The following is a 22550-nucleotide window of genomic DNA, read 5'->3' as shown; positions in this document are numbered from 1 at the left end:
TAAGGATACATCCAGTAGTTGAGGTCTTGAATTAGGCAATCTGCTGCCTTCTAGCAGCTGCTGCTGGAGGTTTTCTTGGTCATAAATACTCAAAACTCCTCCCAGCCACCTGAAAACATGGAAATATGGAGCATTTAACTCTTTGCCTCCCGGGGTGGTGGCAGTCTGTGGCAGCTCTGCTGATGGGAGATGTTTTGTGGTGCTGAGGTCCCTCTGAAAGGGCTGAACTCAGCTCTGCTGAGGAACCCCCTCCCTCATTAAAGCCCTTTCCTACATTAGCTCCCAAGCTTGGATTAAAAACTCCCAGGAAAATCTCTGGCTGCTGTCAGCTCTGAAATGATCCAATCCTGAGTTTTAATTCATTGAACAGTTCTGTGGAGAGGGGAGAAAGCCATCTGTAATCAGCTGAAATTGCTGACACAGTGCTTGGCAGAGGTTCTTTCCCAGAGGTTTTTATTGCAGTTATGTAAGAAATCATTGACTTAGGAAGTTCAAAGAAACTTCCAAAACAAGTCTTTTTTTTGGTTATATTTTCAAGCAATGTAGCAGGAGAGAGGGAAGATATTGCTCATAATAATTAGAGTTGGGAAACCTCAGGGAAATATGCCTGGGGAAAGGGAAAGAAAGTGCTTTATTTACAGAAAGTTTGGAGGGTGTTTTTAAAAGGGAGGAATGTTTAAAATCCAAGTGGCCACTGGGAATCCTGACACAGGGGGACAGGACAACACTGGAAATGAAATTGTTCTTCCAAAGCCCTTTTGCCTTGCCTGGGGAGCAAGGCATGGAAAAAACTCCATTGGAGGGACTTGGCTTTGTTTCATCATTCTTGTTGCAACAAATGCTTAAATAATATTTATTTTAGTTCTCTTGTTCTCCTGACTCCAGCACTGGTTCCTTTAATCCCAGTCTGTGCTCTTGCTCATACATATATAAATATTCTATTAATAGCTGGACCAATGCTCCAGTTCAGTGTGGAGGAGTGCCCTGAGAAATGATTTCTTGCACAGTACACCACAAACGGCATCCTGACCTCTCTGGAGCTGTGGATTCATTAATTTCGGCATAAAAATGGCAATTTCTGCTTTGAAAATACTGATTTCCCCAGAACATCCTGGAATGTTGTCATTAACACCTATTTAGACACCTGCAGTGAGGTGCACCTGGGTTGTTTATGGAGGTTTAACTAATTAATGCTTTTTTAAAATGTTATTTTTTGAAGAGAGGAGGCACTGAGAGCACGTTCACAAAAACCACTGAACTTCAGTTAATTTTTTTTTTTTTTTGCCAGCCGTCCATAAATAAAACTTTTAGCCTAAGGGAAAAAAATCCAATTTTCTCCGTTTCAGGGCAAACTCTAAATACTCACTGAACCTTGCACCAGGCTAACACACAGTCAAGATCAGTTAAGCCCAAATCATGGCACAGTTGTATTTTCACTTCTGTTTTTTAATTCTGTTTCAGTTGTAGACGTGGAAACAACTTCACAGGGAAATCAGTGAGAATAAATTTATTTTAAACAATTACAAGGACACAAGATCAGCGTTTCATAGGATCGTGGAATCACGGAATGGTAGAGCTGGAGGCTTTTAATCTGGTGTAGATATCAGCACTGCACAAGGACCAGCTGCTGGAGGGCTCTGTCCTGCTCCATGCTCAGCAATCCTGATGGGAATGCAGGGACATGATGGATTTAACCACAATATTTATTATTCTGTGACAATTAATTCTTTTTTATTCACAAAATCATCTGTAGCTCCATGTTGTAAATATCAGGCAGCTTAGTTTTAGGAATTAGGCCACTTAGTTTTAAGCAGATCTTTTTATTCCCCAGACAGTTCTAGTTTTATCTACTCCTAGTTAAAATCGACATTTTTAATTTTATACAGTTCTGGTGTTCAGGAGATTTAAAATCTGCCAACATTGAACAGTTCTGTGACAATGAGTGAAACCCCCGTGGTTGGTGAGTTAAAATTGTGTTTGCATTAAGAGTTCAGGCTTAAAACACACACAGAGCTGGAATTAGTGCCAGAAATAAATTCTTTTCGATATTTAGTCCCAGTATCAAGGACTGGCACAGTTTTTCTGCAGATTAAAAATTCTTGGCACAAACCTTGGGCCGTGAAGAAGAGAAATCTGTTTGATGGATGATTGATCTCAGGTTTAGGCCTGTGTTATGCTTAAATTTCTAAATGGGAGGAGGACTCTTGACATCAGTGGGGTTCTTCCAAGTGCCTGACATTTGAAGAGGTGGAAAAGTCTTGGAGTAGTTGGAATTGCAGTGAGCAATAACGTGGATGTCCTGTCAGTCCTCCTGAGGAGCTTTTCTTACCTGTGGCTCCAGCATTTATAAAAACCCTGCCATTTATTCATCCCAGCAGCTCCACATCCCAGCCTCTGTGAGGCAGGGAAGGATCTTTCTGTTCCTCTTGTCCCACCTCCCAAAGGAGACCACTCGTGTTGGTGAAAAACCATGGATTTGGGAAAGGTTCTTTCCATTCCTCCTGTCCCACCTCCATGTGAGACTGCTGTTGTGTGTAAAATAAACTCTGCATTCGGGGTTCTTTCCCACTGCTCTCACACCAGTTTTACAGACTTCCCTGTACAATTCAGAGTTGTAAAACTGGGATGGCCACGTGGGGATGCACAGGATCTTGGAGAATCCAAACCTGGCTGACTCCATCTGAATTAGGGCATTGAACAGGGGGATAATTGTAGTTCTTCCCCCAAGTCATTCCTGAGGTGTATAAAAATAACAAATCATCAGTTCTGCAAAGGGAATGTGACGTTTGGGAGGCCTGGGGGGTGTTGCACAGAGCCAGTGCCAGGGGATGTGGTGTGAGGTGTCCTCTGGAGCAGAATTCCAAAGGTTTTCATGATCCATCCTAACAAAGATGATCTGTAGTGATGCCTCCCTGAAAAATCAACCTAAAAATCCTTGCAGTACATGCTAATGTGTTCCTCTAGCTACGTGTTTTTCATAGGAGATATTTTAGGAGTACTGAAAATATTAAAATCCACTTCAGGTACTCGTGCTAAATATGTTCAATGAGCTCTGCATGTTAAAATTAATTTCTGGCAGAGATGGGGAGGAAGAAAGTAAAAGGATCTGTTAATTCGGTAACACTGCTGAAAAAAAATGAGCTTTTTTCATAGAGGTTTTCTAATTGCTGAGAAAAATGCTGTCAGTATTTTAAAAAAGGTTTGGCAGAATACACAGGAATTATCGAAATTTAGGTAGATTTTCTGTATAAATTGAGATGGTTTGGATGGAAGGACTGGTGAGTGTCACATCTTTTACTGGGTGACAGATGCTGATACAGGAACTTGCTAAAGCCAGAATATTTTGTTTTGCACAGAATATCCTTATATTGAAGTGGGGCTGTACCTGTGAACTGAACAACCCCCAAATTGTGGAGATCGTCGTGGGCAGCACGGGGCTGGATCCAGGTGAGGACAGCTGGGTGGATAAATTGCTGTGTGAACTCAGCCAGCATCAACCACCCTGAAATCTCTCCCTGTAATAGAGGTCAGGGCACCCTGACAAAATTGCTTTATCATAATTTTTCTTACCTACTTTCCAGTCTTGACAGAGAAGAGAATTAGATGGGTGCATCTGAGGGGTTATAAAATAGAGGCGTCACTGTTCGAGGGCCAGCTCGTGTAGTCTGTGTGCAGTGACGGTGTTAATGCAAATTCTAGCCCAGGCCATTAGTTAAATTTCATTTAATACAGTCCATTTATGCTAAAAAATGTGAATTCCACTAGGAGCTGTGCAGAGATGGGGAGAGCAGCAGCTACCCCTGAGGTTTGGGTTCTGAGAGTGGGGTGTAGTGACAGAAATGTCTCTGGGGCCTCTCCTATCCAGAAGGAACTTCGTGGATCATCCTCCAGGTGGATTTGGGCTCCTGGGATCCTGCCCAGGATTCTCTTTTCACCCTGAGGACAGGAATTGAGGTGAGGCCTGAAGCAGCACAATGAAATTGTAGTGTCACACCCAGGAATGGCTCTGGAAAAATGAAAATCATGTCTCAGCACCCAGTATTCCATTTTTCCCCTTCACATGCAGCAGCTGTGTGGATTAAAGGAGTTATTTCACTAAACCCAGCTCTGCTAATTCAGGCTCAGATCTTTAGCTCACATCTGAAAGTCAGAGAGTTCTCGTTCTGGTGCCCTGTCATCAGTAATAAATGTCCTGCAGCCCCTGACTCGCACCTTGCGTGGCCTCATTGCCTTGAGTGGGGTGATCAGATGTAATTAATGCACTCTGGACTTGCTTAATGATGCAGAAGCAGGAATAGATTCAGGCTCAGTCTCGTCACTGCTTTGCCTCTGAAATCTTAACAGGATTAAAGCACCATTAAAGAAATCCAGGGAGTTGTGTGAGCAGCGGAGCTGCTGAAGCCAGAATTCCTCTGGATTTGTGTCTTGTGCTTGATTGACTATTTAACTGATTTATGTGGAGATTATGTTATCTCTTCGTACACCTATAATCCCTTTCTGCTGCATATTTTGGCAGTTTCGTGCTGCTTGCTGCAGATATTCCCCAGTAGGATCAATAGTTATTAGGACAAGATTGTTCAAAACCTGTTTTCCCTTTCACCTCACCCCCTGGCTTTACAAAATTGAAACAGTTTTGGTTTTTCTTTGCATCTTTTGCTGCTGCATTTCGATGGGGAAAAGCACGGGGACGTGGTTATGAGCTTGATAAACCCTGATCCCATAAAATAAAGAAGATCAAAAAAAAAGTGAAATAAAGAGGAGGCTCTTCAGGATAATTCATAGGCCTGGGAGAATAAAAAGAAACAGTCACAGAGCAATCTTGCAATCTGCCAAAAGGATAACAGCGTTAGCAAGAAAATATTTACGACTAAGAGAAAATTGGTGGGAGTCAGATCAAGGATTTGGGTGAGAGAACCACACTTTTATTTTTACAAAACCTATTGTTTTATAAACCTCTGGGAAACAGTTGTGCTTAAATGGCAGAGTAGGATTTGAGGTCACCTGGCTCATGAATAGGGGACGAGTGTAGGTGCCCTCTCTTTTCTCTGAGCTCCCCACAGTGCAGCATTCCCTGGGAAAGTTCCTGGATTTTATGGAGCCCTCAGATTTGGGTCTGGATGGCCCCTGAGCTCCAAAATATCAGAATAATTAATGTCAGTTTGGTTCATGGAGGGAAGGAGCTTGGAGCAGCCTGGGATAGTGGAAGGTGTCCCTGCCCATGGCAGGGGTGGCACTGGATGATCCTTAAGATCCCTTCCAACCCAGCCTATTCCAGGTCACTGCCTCAGCGTTAGACATTCTTTATTCTGAGGAATTTCATTCATTTCTTCAACAGAAGGATTTTTATAAGGTCCTGTTTTTATTGGTTTCTCATGAGTGCAAAATCAGTCAGCTAATTGTGTTTAAAATGTGCAGAATTACGTAAATGTCACAAAAGAATCTCACCAAAATTTATAGGTCCTAGAAAATGCACTGATAACCTGGCTGAACTCTTACTCAGCATGGCAAGCATTTCATTCAATCTTTGTGGAAGTAATGCTTTGTTGCAGTGGGGATACTGCAACACGCATATATCAAACCAGGAGTCCCGTGGAAAGGAAATATATATGGACAGACAGATTCTTGATAGCTGTTTCAGAGAGATGTTTATTTCTCCAGCCGCATGGCCGGGGCTCTGCCGAGGAACTGTTCCAGTCACGGGACCAAGGGTCCTTCTGCCCGCGCAGGGAACACAAACCAACCAACGGGAACGAGGCTGAGCAGGGGCAGGGAAACCCCGTGTCTGTGCCCTCAGGGCCCCTCTCCCAGGGCTACACGGCGGGGGAGGGACCCCAACACCTCACCCGTTTTATTTTAATAAAAGGAGAATGAAAACAACTGGATAAACATAACAAGAACAGTTTCAAAACAAAACAAGCCACCCTCCTGAGTCTTTAAATGTCCAAACAGATTCTCTGGAACATCTTAGGGCTGACAGAAGGGAGACAGAACTCTGAGCATGCTTTGTGGGGAAACTGAGGCAGGAGAGGGTTTAACTTCTTCCCTCCCCCTTTTCATTCCCCACTCGGCATTGGAAAGGGATTTTTGGGGAAACAATTGGCAAAAGCATGGTTTTGTGAGGGAAACCATGGGTGAAAAAACGGATTGGGAATACACTGGGGGTAATAGGACATAGGGTAAAAGGGAAAGGTGGGATTAGGAAAGGGAAACTGTAGGGGGGGTTTACAGTGGAGATACTGTCTAACATGACTACGATTTTTTGCATATATACTGCCTTTTACAGGAACACCATCAGGCCCAGTGACCTGCGATGCTTGTAACCCTTTTCTCCCTAGTACAATATTAAATTCCACCACCTCTCCATCTCCCAAGCTTGGGATGCATTTTTCAGGGTTATTCTTTTTAATAGCAGTTCTATGCACGAATATGTCTTGCTGGTTGTCACACCTTGTTATAAAACCATAATTTTGCTTAACATTATACCATTTTACTATCCCTAAGGTCTTAGTTGCTATGATCTTTTCCTTTTTCCGAGTGGCTGCTGTTTTCTGTCTCGCTGCGTCTTTGCTCTCTCCTTCGGTCGCTCCCGTGTTGGAATTGTCGGGGCTGCTCGTGCCCGCGCGTTCTTCCCGGGGTCGCGTTCGGGGCTGCGCGTGCCGGGCCGGGCCGCGCCGCTCAGTTCTCCGTGCGTCGCCTCCTCTGGTCGCAGCTTCGCTGCCGATGCCGGGCGCTGCACCCACGTCTCGGCCGGGCCCCCGAGCGACGACCCCCCCGTGCCCCGCTCCAGCGCGCGTCTCGGCTGGGCGCGGCTCCGCTCCACCGCCATCGCCGCCAGCCGCCGCCCGCACGCCGCCTCTCTCGGTCGGGCGTTCACGGGGCTCGCTCCACCACGCGCTGCACAGGACCGGGCGGGCACTGCCGGGTCCCACCGCTCCCCGCTCCGCCACCGACACTGCGGCTCGCGTGGCTCCGCCCGCACGCGGGAACTGCCTCGCTGCTGCTCTCAGAGCGCTCGGTGCACGTGGCCTGGGCCGCACGGTCCCTGCGCCACGCTTCCCTTCACCAGGACACAGCTGACATTGCTCAACAGTCTCGGTAACTAAATAATATTCACGAAAATATTCTTCCATCGGCATATATTTTGACTCCAGTATTAACTGTGTCCAAACGGTTTTCCAAAAGCCCTTGGTAAGAATTAAATCCCAAGAAACATAGAAAAAGTTCTTAAACAACCATGCCAGGAAGTGTTTCAGTTCTTTTTGAGCTTGAATCAAGCTAAAATTTACAAATCGTTGTTCAAGAATCATTTTAAGTTTAAGATAAATGTCCATATGCGGCTCTGAGAGCCAAGAGTCTTCCCACGGTTCCTCCATAGTTTAGATATGGAATAGCAAAGCAAAACCAAGAAGAGGAATCCAAAGTTTCCAGGGTTTACTCACACAAATCAGTCGCTTAGAGATCGGGGATCGTTCTGCTCAAAATTCTCCACCATTTGTTGCAGTGGGGATCCTGCAACACGCATATATCAAACCAGGAGTCCCGTGGAAAGGAAATATATACGGACAGACAGATTCTTGATAGCTGTTTCAGAGATGTTTATTTCTCCAGCCGCATGGCCGGGGCTCTGCCCAGGAACTGTTCCAGTCACGGGACCAAGGGTCCTTCTGCCCGCGCAGGGAACACAAACCAACCAATGGGAACGAGGCTGAGCAGGGGCAGGGAAACCCCGTGTCTGTGCCCTCAGGGCCCCTCTCCCAGGGCTACACGGCGGTTGAGGGTCCCCAACAATGCTTGTGTCATTCAGGAATATAATAAATCATAATTTAAATGTCATGTCCACTCACTAAGTTTTAGAAAACTCAAGCTACTCAGTTAAAGAAAAAAAATTATGAAAAACCAAGGAATGGGGAATTCAGGGATAAGTCCAGTTCCTGGAAATTAAATCAGTATGTGTAAGTTCACACAGACAGGAAAAGCAATAGCATTTGTGTGTGCTTGTTCTTAAGTTCTTTACAGCCTTTCATAGAATTCTAGATTATCAATTATATATTATGACATTTTCCTGTGTTAAAAACTTGTGGGGGGGGTTCTGATTTTTTTCAATTCTTGGAACTAATCTTAAGCACCACTTCTCAAATTTAAGAATCCCAGGCCCTGCCTGTTCCATAACTCACTAAGATCACTCTCCAGGAGTAACCAGAACTGCAAGGTTAATAATTTTTAAATAGTGTTCTAATTTACTTTATTGTGTATGGCGTGGACATTGCTGTAACAGCAATAACTACATTGGAACTAGGCAGAAATAATTTGGGGAACATCATTTTAGCAGCTGTGGCTGAGATTAGAACAGACAGAGCTTGTTAAATTCAAAGTTATTTGTCCATTGTGCTGCTTCTGATTCTGCACTGCGGGAGGAGTTCAGGTTGTACAAATGTGCTTTTTGTTCAGCTGCAGGAAAATTCATTCCAGACAAAGTCAATAAAAACAGGTCATTTTCATCAAGTTGATGTATTTCTCCTCAGTTACACTATTACAAATCAATGGGAGTAAATCCATAGTTAAGAGTGTAACTTGCATAAGGATCCAGGGACTTCTCAGTGGCTGGAGAAAAGTGCAGAGAAGGAGTAATCAAAGTTTAATGTCTGAATCCTTCCAATGAGAAGATAATTTCTGTTTCATGTCAAAACCTGTGATCAGTACAGAAATCATCTATAGGATTTATTGCTTTAAACCCTCAATGTAATGAATTTATTTGTTCCTCCTCCCTTATGGAATTCTCTGCCCCTGTTTGGAGCAGCTTTTCCACAGATGATTTCATTCTGTGAGTGAAATGTAGCGGCAGAATTTGGGGAATTGAGGTGGAAGGTGAAGTGGCTGAGGATGGGGGTTGATGTCCTTTAACTTCTCTGCTTTGGGAAGTTTTTCCTTTAGGAAACTCAGGAAAACAATGGGTGTCCCAGCCAGCCAGAGAAGGATTTGAAGGCGCCTTTCAAGATAAATGTAAGTATGCAACATGAAATAATTTGTTTTACCTACGTGAGATGATTTCTGAGAGAACAAGTTGAGAGTATTTGTTTGGCTGATGGAAAGGATGAAACCTGAGGTGAAGCTGAGAGAACAGAACTTGACTAAATTACGTCTCTTACAGAGAATTTCCCTAATTAAATTGAAAAGTTGGCACCTCTGTCAGTCTTGAGCATTGAAAAGAGAATAATTTATGACTCGTGGCAATCCCTGTTTAATGGTACAGGGCTCAGCTAAAACATTCCCTGCACCTTTGGAGATCAGATCTGCAGACCTAAGACCTGGAATTCATAAAATCCAGGAACACAAAGTTATTTTAAGGTTGGCAGCTTTCAGTGAGGAAGGTCAGGACAGTTCCATTCCATTGGTGTGGCTGTCCAGGAGGCACTCAGTGAGCTGGATCTGCTGTTTATTGCTCATGTCTCTTCCTGAGGGAGTTTATAAATTAATAACCACATTCCCATTTATCCTGAAAACTCAGGAGAGCAAGATTTGATCTGTTTTAAATACAACTCTTTAAAGTTAATTGTGTAAAATGGAACATCCCCTAGTTTAATTCGTGTACTGACTTAATTTAGGACACAAAATGCACATGGATTTGGGAGATATGAAGTATTTTAGGATTTTTTTACCGAATTCCTTGATACTGAATACCAAGCGAATCGAATCAGTTTCCATTTTGGTTTTGGAACTAAACTCCAGACTATTCCTGTACGTGGTAGGAATTTGCTATTTTCCTAACGAATGAGCCCACTCAGGAGAATCAGAAATTACTGCTGATAATTAAAAAACCAGACAAAGAAACATTGTGGGGAGAAAAGAAGGTACAACAATCGAATCTGAATCAGTTAGAAAATTGCAGGCACCATGAGTTCGGTGGTATTGGTTTATCTGTCTCAGCTGGGAGAGCAGACACCAAAGATCCTCTCCAATATTGAGGCGAGACACTTGTTTTTCATTAGGGGGCTGATATTTATCATTGAGATCAAGATTTGCCTTCTTGCATGGGGGGAAAATCTCAGGATCCAGGTTTTTCAGTTTCTAAGGGGGGAGACTTAAGAGTCACAGATCTGGCTGCCTTTAAAGCTATAAAAAAATTGAAAATTTAACCTCTCTTCCTCACCACCTTTGAGAAATTTAACCTGGACATGATTAAGCTAAACTTAAGAAGTTTTGTCTGACTCAATACAAGCAGTCAAGTTTAAGACTTGGAAATATTTCTTGAATTTAATAGAGAAAGGAGCAGGTTTGGTCATTATTTGTGTGCCTGAATAGTGTCAAAACCTCACTTGTAGGATTAAATATGACACAGAGCAGGACCTGTCAGTCCAGAACTGGAAGAGTCAGCAGGGCTGGGTGAGTGCCAGGTTATTCCTGAAATTATTCTCATTGCATGGGTGCTCCCATCTCGAGGGATCACATTCCCAGTGTTCCTGCAGCCCTTCAATCAAGGAGGAACTAAGACAGGGAGTGTTTTCAGCCTGGTAAATGAGGTGTGGGCAGAAATGTGGAGCTCCCAGTTTATCAGCAGGATGAAGTGGGAACGGAAGTGGGGAGTTTATCAAACCCCAAGTAATTGGAAGGAGCAGGGGTTTGCTGGGTTGGTGGCAATATTTCACTGAGGCTTTGAGACAAACTCAGTCCTGCAGCTCGAGTGGCAGTGATTTTTACAAGGTTTTAATGAGGGGACATCTGTGGCTGTAGCCTCAGCACAGTCCGTGTCCTTTATGGCATCAATAATTTATGATTATTTAATAGAGACCTGCAGAATATAAACCATTCCTGGTGGGGGATGACTTTACTGAAACCATCTTCTGGGGCTGAAGAGTCTTTGAAGTGTCTGCCTTCAGTGGAACACTAAGTGACGGATCCATTATAATTTTATTGTTGCACAAGAGAAAACCCTGTTCAGCTGTCGTCTGGTGGAGAGGGTTGTAACATATCACTTGCTTTTGTGTGAACAGAACAATTTCTCATCTCTGGTCTGCTCCTGAAAAATTCCCAGTGTGACTTGAGGAGAAAAGCATTTAATAATTTACATAATATCTATTTTGAAACGTGTCTAAAGAAGAGCCGATGTGCTGCTCAGATAGGGTTCAGTAAAAATGCACAGCCCCAGTTCTAATTTCACATCCTCCACCCTCCTAAAACCAGAATAATTCTGGTGATTTTAATAGAATTAATAGGGTAGGACCAAAGATGTCACATCATCCTTGATTTGTGAAGGATAAATAACCATTCTCTGTGGCTTGTGTGTGAACTCCCTGCCTCAACCAGTTTGGAGTCTCTTACTAAGGTGGTTTCAAAGAGAGATGGAGGAATCATTATTGCTGAAAATGAAAACCCAGAGTGAGAAGTGAAATCTTAAAATCCCAGAAAGGTTTGGTTTGGAAGGGACCTTAAAATCCTCAAGTGCCACCCATCTTCCATGGGCAGGGACACCTCCCACTGTCCCAGGCTGCTCCAAGCCCTGTCCAGCCTGGCCTTGGGCACTGCCAGGGATGCAGGGGCAGCCCCAGCTGCTCTGGAAAACAGATCCTTTTATAAACCCCGCTGAGTTGTGTTCACCCTCTATTTTTCATCAGATAATGCTGATGGGAATCATCCTCATACATGGGAATCATCCTCAGACGAATACTTGGGAATCAGTTTGTGTTGTTTCTACTGTTCACACATCTCCTGGCTTCAGGATTCTCCTAATAACTTGCTTTTTAAAAAAGAAAGAGTAATGTGAGAAAACAAATAATGAGCAAAACACCTTCTGGACTCATATTATCCTTATGATCCTTATCCTTATTATTTGACATATATTCCAATGTATTTTGGATCTTTTTCCTCAGCCTTGGCAATAATTCAGTTTTCTATAGATCCTACAGCCTTCCAGGAGGCTTTTTTTGGTGTTAATTCCCCCTGAAATCAGCTGAGTTTGGCTAGGGAATTCTGAAGGTTAGAAACCCATTTCCAGTCTCCTGGAAATCTTTCCATTTCCACTGTTGTTGCAAAGCCTTTTTTACATCCCCATTACATAAGTTAAATTAAGAACATAGGTCTAGTCGTAGTCATAATCAATTTTCTGATTATGTAGAGAAGGAAAAAGTGCTGGAGCATTAACAATTTTTAAAAGTACATTTAAATCATTATTCATTTATAGGGTTGCATTAATTTCTGAATAATGCAGCACTGGAGATGGATGATTCACAGCCATGTAAAGTCTTTTGTAGTCGTTTAGAGCCTCATTATTTGAATCTATCGCTCACTGTTTCCACCCACAGACGCTTCTTGAAGTGAGCAGGCAAAACCACTCTGGTGCAGATAAAAGGGAGAGCCTGGCAAAACAAATACAACAACAATTTTAATTAGGCTGATGTTCCTGAATTCCCACAAGGTGAGCAGAGTACGCTGGCAGCCATTCCAAACCCAGCTGGAGCAGGGCTCAGCGCTTCCCAGCCAAATGAGGGGCTGGGCTCAGCTGCAGCACCAAGCAGGGGTCACAGCTCTTCCCAAAAAAAGGGGCTGAGGTTCTCCAGCTGCAGGACAAGTGGCAGATCCAGGTCGATGGGAGAACTTGCTGACTTAGCACATCAGGTGCCAAAAATGAACAAAAAGTGAACCCAAACCAAACAGTGAAGACAGAAATAATAAAAACCAGGAGACACCTGTGGAGCCAGAAGCCAGTAAGGGAGGAGGGAGGTTGGCTGCAAACTGCTGACTCAGGCATTGCTTCACTTTATTTCTACTTGATTTGCAAAAAGGGATTTTTTTCCTATTTGTTTCCTCAGATAATGACACCTCTGCATTGATTTTTTTTTCTTTTTTTTTACTTCTTTGTTTTCTCTTTTGAAAATTTGATCTTTTGTTAGAGGTAGGGCTGAGTTATTAATGGCAATGTGAGCCTGGTGAGGGAGGCTGAGGCACTGCATCAACCCCAAACAATGAGTCGGGTTTCATTTCACTCCCCACGGAGCAGATGAGAGAGATGAGCAAGTTCAGGTGAAGTACAACCAAGGGCTTTGATGAAAAGAAAGAAAAAAACATCTGCTAAATTTAATATGAAGATTTTGGTAGCTCTTTAGGAGTTAATTTAGGAGCCATTTTTTAACTTCTTCAGTGCAGTTATCAGTTTTCATATAGAAGCTACAGGAAGCAGGAATTCCTGTGTAAATGCCTTTGGACAGTTCTTGCTGGAAGAAAAAGTTATTTTTCAGACAGAGAAATTTTTTTTCTACCTGTATTCATTATCTTAAAAGGTGAAGGATATTATTCTTTAATTGCTGGCTTAACAATTCACCATGTCTTTTACTTTTAGTACACCCTTGGTGCTCAGACTCTGCCATAAGTTTCTGTTGTCTACCTGTATTTTATCTTGGATCGCAGAATCCCACAATCCCAGAATGGTTTGGGTTGGAAGGGACCTTAAAGCTCATCCCATTCCACCCCTGCCACAGGCAGGGACACCTTCCACTGTCCCAGGCTGCTCCAAGCCCCATCCTGGCCTTGGATATTCCAGGGATCCAGGGACACCCACAGCTTCTCCGGGAATTCTATTCCAGGGCCTCCCCACCCTCACAGGAGAGAATTTTTCAGTGAGAGGATTTGCAATGCCAGTGGTGTTTAGAGAGACAAAACCCCTGGAGCTTCTTCTCTTGGAGCTCTTGAAACTTTTGGAGCTGCTTCTTGCTGACCTTTGAAAATGAGAGGAGATCAAGGCACGTGTGTGACTGTAGGATGTGTAGAAGCTCCCTGGGAGTAATGATTGAGACATTTGTTCTTACACAGAGGGTTCTGGCTGTTTATTTATTTATTTGCTTCTGGTAGTTGGGCAGAGATACAAAAAAGCTGCAAAGCACAGCTCAGTTTTTAAGTCTGACACTCTGGAGAGCGTGCTGAGATCAGCACCCTGTGTATTAATCCAAAGGTTCTCATGAATAAATTTCCACCCTGTTTATCATTTTCCCAGGAAGTTTAATTTTTTTAGGAAGACAGACAGATTTTTGGCAGCTGGGCTGAAATGAATCCAGCCTGGCTTGTGCATTCAGGAGGAGCATTGAAGGCTTTGTGTGGTGCTGGGCAGAGCCTCTTCTTCCTTCCCATGGCAAGAGCCCCAGTGGGATCTTTTGGATCACGAAAAAAAGGGTCAAAATAGGAAAAAAATAGGACTTTTGGGCCTAAACCTGGCAGCCTGTCCTGCTGGTGGGGGATATTTGCCTCAGCAGCAGGATTTTCCCTACTCAAGGGGCCAAGATGCTTTGCAGAGTGATGGAGATGACAGAAACCCTCTCTGCTGGTCATCCCTGTCCATAATTATCCATACCTGCCGTGTTTCCACTCCTGAGGAGGAGGGGACAAGCAAAGTGACCTCGTGCTACCTGTGAGCAGGCCAGTTCCTCGTGGTTTAGCCCAAAATGGTCACTGAGGGCTTCAGCCCATGGAGAACAGGGAATTTGGGGCACTTTGCCATTAAATGTTCCTCCCTCCCAGCTGCCAGGAGCTTTAAAAGAGGTTTTCTGAGTGGTTTCTGAGCTGAACCTGCAGGGGTAGGGTTTGCAGCAGTCACCTCTCATTATTCCTGGGAATATTGGAAATGAGGTGGTGACTGCTCCTCCACAATAAAGTGTGCACAGGAAGCGAGCCATGAATATGTAAATGAAGCAGAAACCATTAATATCAGATAAGTTCTGCAGCTCGGTGCTTTCTGTGTATCCAGAGCCGGCCGATTGGCTTCCCCAAGGAAAGGCAGGGTATGGAGAAGTTACATTTCTATTACCCAGTATTTGCATAGAAATGATTGCTTCCTGTGGGGCTGGAGGCAGGGGGAGAGGGGGAAAAAGGAGGGAGTGCAGTGGTAAAACACCATGATATCCTGATTATTTTTCAAAGATGGAAAGGGGGACTTGTTATATCCACTCATGGTAGTAATGATGTGGTTATTAAAGGTGTAATCACCTTGGAGCAAGGCATGTTTTTGATCTGCCTCTTGCCAAAAGCTGGTAATGGTTTGTGATTGATTTTTAAAAATACCAAAGAAAAACCAAAGCAAAAGGGACAAGCCCCCCCCCCCCCCCCAAAGAAAACCACAAAGAAATCCAAACCAAAACCCCCCAAAAATCTATTTTCTTGTTAGAAAAAGCCAAACTTACTCTTAAGTCCTTGATGAAAGGCACCATAGGGGAGCCAGGAGCAGAGTGAGACACTTTCACACTCGGGAGCTGCTGCTCTCCTGAGCGTGTTTGAGGGACATCAGCACAGAAACGCCTTTCACATGGAATGGAAATCATCAGGCACATTTCTAACAAGGGTCGTTAAGTCCAGAAATGCCAGCTGGGACTCTGGAACTTCTTGGAGCTCATTGAGGCTGCAGGAGTCACTTGGATGCTTTTGGGGTGGTGAGTGGAGCAGGAACCAGCCAACAGAGCCATGCTCCCTGCACAGCCCATCTCTGGTGCCTGGGAAGGGCTGAGGCTGAGCTCTGGGATCTTCTTCCAAGGGGTTTTGGAGCGTTCCAGAGGAAAAATAGCACCATGTCCCTCTGCTGGCCTCGCTAGCAGTGATTTAATGGGGGGTTCAAGTCTTACCATTGATCTAGGCTGGCTTAGCTCTCATTTGTCATTGTTCCTGCATCTTTTCCAATTGCTCCTTGCCCAGAACTGGGATGTTCTACAAACCCAGTGGGAGTCAGGAGTGGTGGCTGAGGGCAGGTGGAAGCCAGGCCAGACCTCTCAGTATTTATTTTGGAATGGGGAAAGGACGAATCAGTCGGTCACGTGAGTTTCCTGAACTGTGTAGTGTGCAAACAGGAGCTGAGTCCTTCACGGTCCTGGCACAGAAACACTTTTCCCTCACTGAAGAGACTTAGAGGAGAACATTCTCATTACAATTTTTGTCATGAGGACAGATTGCTGGCTCTTTTTGCATTCTCATTAAAGCCTCTGTCAGCAGCCATTTGGAATTTTAATGCTTTATATTTCTTGTAATTCACGATGTTTGGGCTGTGAGGATCTGACCTTTCCACTGCTCTGTGGTTTGACTGACTGAGTGCTTCTCCCTCAAGTTGCCTCCCATTTTTTGCCACATTAAAAGGAGAGGTAATTAAGGAAGATGTGCATGTCTGCTCATCACTCCTTTCAGGGGTGCAGGTCAGACGTGTCCTATTGTTGCAGTGGAGTTGAGGTATTCATCACCTCGGGTGAACTTACAAAGCATCCAGTTCCTTTCTCGGCGTTCATTGTTCTCAGGTGTGCTAAATGAGGAGAAAATATGCAACACTACTTCTCAGGCATGAAAATTAATGCTCAAGACAGAAATTCTCTGTAGCAGAGGCTTTGCATGGAGCCTGAGTGTTGGCTGGGGTTTCAAAATAGCTGTTTTCAACAACTCCATCAACAGCAGATTCCCTCACTCTGCTGAGTAACTCACAGAGAAATTTAATGCATTTCGTGAACACCTTCTAACAGAGTTTTCAGTTTATTAAAGCTGCTTTTGGTGATTCTCAGCTGTGGGTAGTTCTATAGGCTTTGTAGTGGCATTAAGGAGGTATCTCCACTGACATATTGTCCCAGCCTTTGACTATTGCTCAGGTGCAATCCTCTCCCTCCCTGACATTTGAATTAAAGCATTTGCAGCATGCATTCCTGGGGAAAAGTCCTGGATAAAATCCATTCCTGTTTGGCTACACAGCTTGGGAAGCCACAGCCTGCTAATAAAAACAGAACTCTGGAAAGGAGATTAGAGTTTACAGGCACCTATTTCTGAGCTTGCCACGTTTGTTAGATCTGAGTGCTCTGAGTTAATGTGAAACACTACAGACATTCTGTGTGGACAGAGATTTTATTTTTGCAGGGAGAAATCTGTTGTGAAGTTTAGCTCATCTTGCATTTGTCTGACACAGCCTCTGTTCAGTGCTTTTTGTTTGGTGGAAAAGCACTCTCATATGAAAGGGGTTCTGCCTTGTTCCAACAACCTGATTTCCTCCTTCTCTGGCCAGAGGTATTTTAGCTGTTTCTTTATAACATAATGATTCTGGTAACGTTTTGGTGCTAACATCTGTATGGGACTAACAGGAATTGATACCAGAATAGCAGCACCTCTGGCTTTGGAGGGGGAGAGAGAGCCCAGCCCCAAGGCTGAGTGTGACACCAGCATTTCCTGGTGGTTTTGTGGGAAATTTTGGTGTGTTGGGCTGGTAAAATTAGATGCTTAAAGCCATCTCTGGATGGCTTCAGTGACTCAACCGAGCTGAACCATCACCAAACTCTGCTTCACTGGGGTTTTTGGTGTGGAAATGGCCCATTCGAGCTTCAGCCTCTTCCAGCCTCACTTACCCCACATCTTCTGCCATGATCCCATCGCAGGGCTGCTTTTGCTCTCTTCTCACCAGTTTTAATGCTTGGCAGAGAGGTAAATGAAGTATTTTTGGTAGGCTGATTGGATCCTGTCTTGCTCTGCCCACAGCATCTCGAAAACTGAATTTATTCTCGTTTAGAGAGCCAGTGTTTGCCATCATTCCTGCTCCATTTCTTCCCAGATTTCTCTGAGGGTTTCCTTGAGGTGCTGCTGTCCAGGTTTCTGACTGTAAGTGAACCACCTGTTTATTGCTCTGTGCCTTCACCTGATCATAGATCACCCGTGGATCACCAGTGCTGGTCCCAACATTTTATTGTCTATAAAACTCTGGAAAAGCAACATTTTCATATGCAGAGGTAAGAAAATCTTGGGTGTTGTCGTGCTGGAGGATTGCAAAACTCTGTTAGTGACAAGGCTCCATCTCAGAGCACTTTGGAAAGCTGCAGTGGTGATGGGACATTTCTTTTCCCATGGCAAAGATTTTCTGGAGCTGGTGCCAGGCATGCACTTAACCAGAAAAGTTAACTGGATCATCCCCTAAGTTTATGGAGTGAATTCCTGGATGTGTCTGTGCTCAAGGGGATCCAGACAGAAGCAGTTGCTGACTTCTGCCATATCACCTTCCATCTCCAGAGGGGTGGGGACTCACCCTCACCAACACAGAACCATGTTTCCAGTCACTTGTTTCTGCCTCTTACGCCAAAATAATCTCAGTTTAACTCTTCTTGGAGATAAAAGGAAGGAGCAGAGTTGCTCAGGCATTTAATGTGGGTGTGAAATGCTTTGGAAATTCAAATAGGTTCTGTTTAATGCCACTTGGGCCTTGCCGTGCTCTACAAAATACAAGTCCTGGCACTTCAGCACCTCTGTAATGGTTTAAAGTTACAGAAGAAGCTGAAGTTTTGTAATGTGGTCCTAAATCTGAACATTTCTAATTTCAACCACATCATCTTTTGAATTTATTCACCCTATAAGTTCACTTCAAAATTCAGTGATGAAGCTCTGAGACAGATAACAAAAACAATCAATCAGCTTGTCAGGCTGGGAATGAAAATGCTGATTAGGAAGTGAAATGTTGAGGAGAACAAATAAGAAATTATTCAACAAACTCATGGACTTTTGTTACTGAAATAAAACAGTTCTGAGCGACCTTCTTTGGACACATTTGGTTGTGAAAGTTTCTTGAAATTCCTCTCTGGCCTGAAAAGATAGGAAAAACCAGAATTAAAGACCCTTTTGGATAAGGCATTCACTTAGGTCAGAGATTTGTGTTCCTATCCGAGCCACCTCCCAAAGGCTGAAATCCTGAAATACTTCAGAAAGTGTTTCCAACCCAAGTTTTGTTTGTTTAATTCATCTTCTCTCTGGTGGTTGCTGTGGTGATGGAAACTCCTCTTTGTGTCGTCCCAGCAAGGATGAAATTCTTCTGGGAAAAGCTGTCCTAGGTCACTGTGTGGTCTGAAAATTCACAAGGAATTCAGACCAGTGAGATCTCTTCTGCTTTTGCTCAGGGAATTGCCACTGAAATCTGGCTGGGGCAGCTTTGTCACCTCACTTGCACGGAATCTTCCGGAAATTTGAGGAGCAGCAAGAGAGACTCAGCTCGAAGTCATGACTTACCACTTTCATTTAACTCTCCTGAGCATCTGAAGAGCCTCAGATTAATCTGCAGAGGGAAAACTCTGCTGTAGGCAGGGGGAGAGCACGAAATATCACCTGGCAAAGGTGAATCTCTGGGCAGATGGAGTTTCAGACACAAAGTGGCACTGAGATTAAACTGTTTTGTAAAATCAAGCACAGTGTGTATTATTTAATGCCTGCTGGGGTGCAGCAGCAGCTTCCTGAAAAAATGGGGTGAAATTTAGTGTTTCATTGGTTCACTTACAAATTTAAAGCAATTTATTGTTTAAATGGCTATAGCAAACATCTCCTGTCCCCTGGCTGATACAATTTCCTTAAATTGCTGCCTGTCTGTGGGAGCCTCTGTCTTTACATTTTGCTTTCCAGTTTTTATTTCGAACAGCAGATAAACCATTATTTTCCCCTGCAACTTGCAAATCTGCTGTGTCTGGATTCCTGTGAGCCCAGCAAAGGCCATTTCCCATTTTAAAGGAATGAGAAAAGTCATTGTGGGAGATTCATTTCTGCTGCCCTGTTTTTCTTATTTATTCCTAACGTTCTGCCCATTTGCCACGAGCTTCTTCACATTTCAGGAGCAGCCAGTCTTCTGTGGGAACAAATTGTGCTATTTACTCCTGTCCTCAGAGGAAAGGAATGGTTTAGGGGGAGAAATGTCCAGGACAATGAGGAGAACTGGTGCTGAGTATTCCCAGCTGGGGAAATCCACCTCAGGGAAGTTGCTCTCAGCTGAAATCAGGGGATGTCATGGAAGTAGGGACTGATTTTTAGCCTGGTTTTTGTGTTTCTGTAGCATCAGAGCCTGTGGGGAGGAGAAGCATAGCCTGGGCATTGCTGTGCAAATGGTTTGCTGCTTTGGGGGGGAAAGGTGGCAAATGGGTTTTTATTACATTTTTCAAATGTGATATTTATGCATATTTTCTCTTTTTGTTTAAGGGGAGATGTCTCTGTTAGGAACCAAGAGGGAAACAACAAATTTAAATGGGAAAAAAACCAGTAGGGTTGTTTGAATTTGCAAATAAATCTGTGCTGTCAAAAGCTTCAGTCCCAAGCCCCAGTCCTTACACTTCTCTGATAATATTTGTGATGTTGCAAGGCTTGGTTTGTTTCAAAGTAAGTAAAATCCAGGACTTCTTTCCTATTTTGTTTTGGCTGGCTCTGCACAGCACTCCAGAGCTGTGCTGACATTCCCTGAGGACACTCAGTCCATGTGGGATGTGGGGATCCCTAAACGTGTCACTGAGGTTATTTCACTGTTCTTAATTTAAATGGGAAAGAACCATGGAGTTGTCAAGGTTGGAAAAGACCTCTGAGATGATCCAGTCCAACTTTCAACTGAATCCCACCCTGCCCACTAAAACATATCCCAAAGTGCCACTTTCACTCATTTTTGGGCACCCTCAGGGTGGTGACTCCAGCCCTGCCCTGGGCAGCCTGTCCCAGTGCTTGGTCACTCCTTCAGGGAAGAAATCTTTCCTAATATCCAACCTGAACCTCTCCTGGCACAACTGGAGGCCATTTCCCACTGGATAATAAAGGAATGATGTGGTAGGAATCCTAAAGGTGTGGGGCTTAGGCCAGGCCCCGGACAAAGTGGGGTCCAGTTCTTTAAAAATCTCCTCAGGGACCTCCAGGCCTTTGAAACTCAGCTTTTAGTGTCTTTAACATGACTGGTAATGCCTCCCAAATGCTCTTTCCCTACATTTCCTTTGCATGTGGCATGATTCCATTGGAACTGGTGACAGCCCCTGGCAGCAGTGAATCCTGACAGGAAATCTCCCGGTTCCCTTTTTTTTTTTTTAAATTGTAGGAATATGTTGCAGGTGACTGTGGCTATAAAGACCTTTCTTTCAGACAGTTTCTGTTTGTTTCTCTCTCCTTTTGCTTTGCAAGAGGAATAACCTGTGTGGTAAATAGAATTGTGTGCTTTCCCCTGAGCAGATACCCCATAAGCCTAACGTGGATGGCCTGGATTTGAGGACAGCCCAAGAAAATTCATTTCCTAAATCCAAATAGGCTTCTGGATGAGTTGTGGCATCACCCTGCATCTCTGAGAGAAGTTCAAAAGTTGAGTGGGCTGAGTTTTTGAAGTAAAAAAATTCAACTGGCTTTCCTGGGTGGGTCTTGGAAAAGGAAAAATTCCTTGTAGTTCTGCAGGAGTGGGATTTACTGCCCAGCCAGCGGAGCAGGAGCCTTCAGGAAATGGTTTCTGTGCAATCCCATGGGCCAGATTTTCCTTACCAGTCTTGGAGAAAGTTACAGAAAACATAAAAAGCACAAAGTCAAATATATTCTTGAAATTTCCAGAACTGCCTAAATCTAAGATTTGACTACATCAGATGTTCCACTTTTCCCTCAACAGTTAAAAAAGGATTGAAAAGAAGCAAACAGGGAGTCTTTTAATTAAAGTGGTGAACTGTAATTATTTTGGTTCTCTCAGCATTTGGGAGAGAGCTGAAGTGTGATATTCCATATACACACACGTATGTGCATGCACACTACACTCTGTACAATCCAGCCTCTTTGATTCCTGATTTTTTGGCTTTCAGCTCTGTCATCTGCATAATGTGGTCCCACAGCAATTAAAAAATGGTCTTTGTGAGATCCTCAGAGAAACCTGCCCCTGTGACTCAAGAAATTGAATCAGAGTAGCATCACAGTGGGAAGATTCTGGGATGGAATTGGGATTGTGAGCTCTTGCAGGATTGACTGGGGAAGCTGGTGGCTTCCTGAAGCCTCATCCTAAAGGAGCAGTCTCCTGCTGGCCTGTTTCTCCTCCTCCGTGTAAACACAACAGAGAAATTTGGTTTTATTTCCTTTCTGTTAGGTTTGAAGTGCTGCTTCTCCCAGTGAGCTTTAAGGAACTCTCTATACCTCAAGTTTGGTTTGGGGCTTTGTCCTGCTGTAGAAACCCAGTTCCTTATTTAGGGTCTAATTCACATACGAGAGTGACTCTTACAGTCTTTGAGGCTGTTCCTTAATTTTTCTTCTGGAGTGCACTCAATAAACTCGATTTTTATTTCATTTTAGGTTTGCAAAGCATTCCTACCACCCTGGAATTTGTTCCATCCCTCGGATCATCCTGGTGCCTCCTCTGAATTTGCTCCAGCAGCTCCACGTCCTTCCCGTGCTGAGCCCCAGGGCTGGGGCAGCTGAGCACAGGAGCAGAATTCCCAAATATTCTTGGCTTTGTGGTGTGTGGCTTAAAAGCAGAGAGTGCTGGGGTTTTACCTCCAAGGAAGGTGTTCAGGAATGATGCTCCTTGTGAGCTGTCTGCCTGGGAACAGCAGCTGTGATCAAGCTGGCTTTGTTTGAGCCAGACAGGCAGGCAGCTCCTTCCCAGCAAACAGCAAATTCCTGAGCAAATAGGTCAGGGAATCTTAAAAAGAGAAAAGATCTCCAAAAGAAAGAAAAAACCCCATTTCATCTCCCAAACTGTGCCACCTCCATCTCTGTGGCCATGGCAGAGAAGTGAGCAGGAACTTCAAAAATGCAGATTTACTCTCCACACTTCAGTGCTTTTCTCTAAAGACGTTGGTGTGAGGTGT

General features: G+C 44.0%; 1 long non-coding RNA gene across 2 annotated transcripts; it reads left to right on the top strand.

Moving 5' to 3' along the window:
* The first annotated feature begins 3362 nt into the window (after positions 1 to 3362).
* LOC125331068 lies at positions 3363 to 22550 on the top strand. Of its 2 annotated transcripts, none has more exons than XR_007205843.1 (3): positions 3363 to 3447; positions 8920 to 9000; positions 22033 to 22550. It is a non-coding gene; the product is annotated as an uncharacterized LOC125331068 (long non-coding RNA). The 2 variants fall into 2 exon arrangements; XR_007205845.1 differs by lacking the exon at positions 3363 to 3447 and adding an exon at positions 3892 to 3954.

This window comes from Corvus hawaiiensis, chromosome 10 (assembly GCF_020740725.1).
Source record: "Corvus hawaiiensis isolate bCorHaw1 chromosome 10, bCorHaw1.pri.cur, whole genome shotgun sequence".
Lineage (NCBI taxonomy): Eukaryota > Metazoa > Chordata > Aves > Passeriformes > Corvidae > Corvus > Corvus hawaiiensis.
This window is presented reverse-complemented; position numbering and strand designations above follow the sequence as displayed.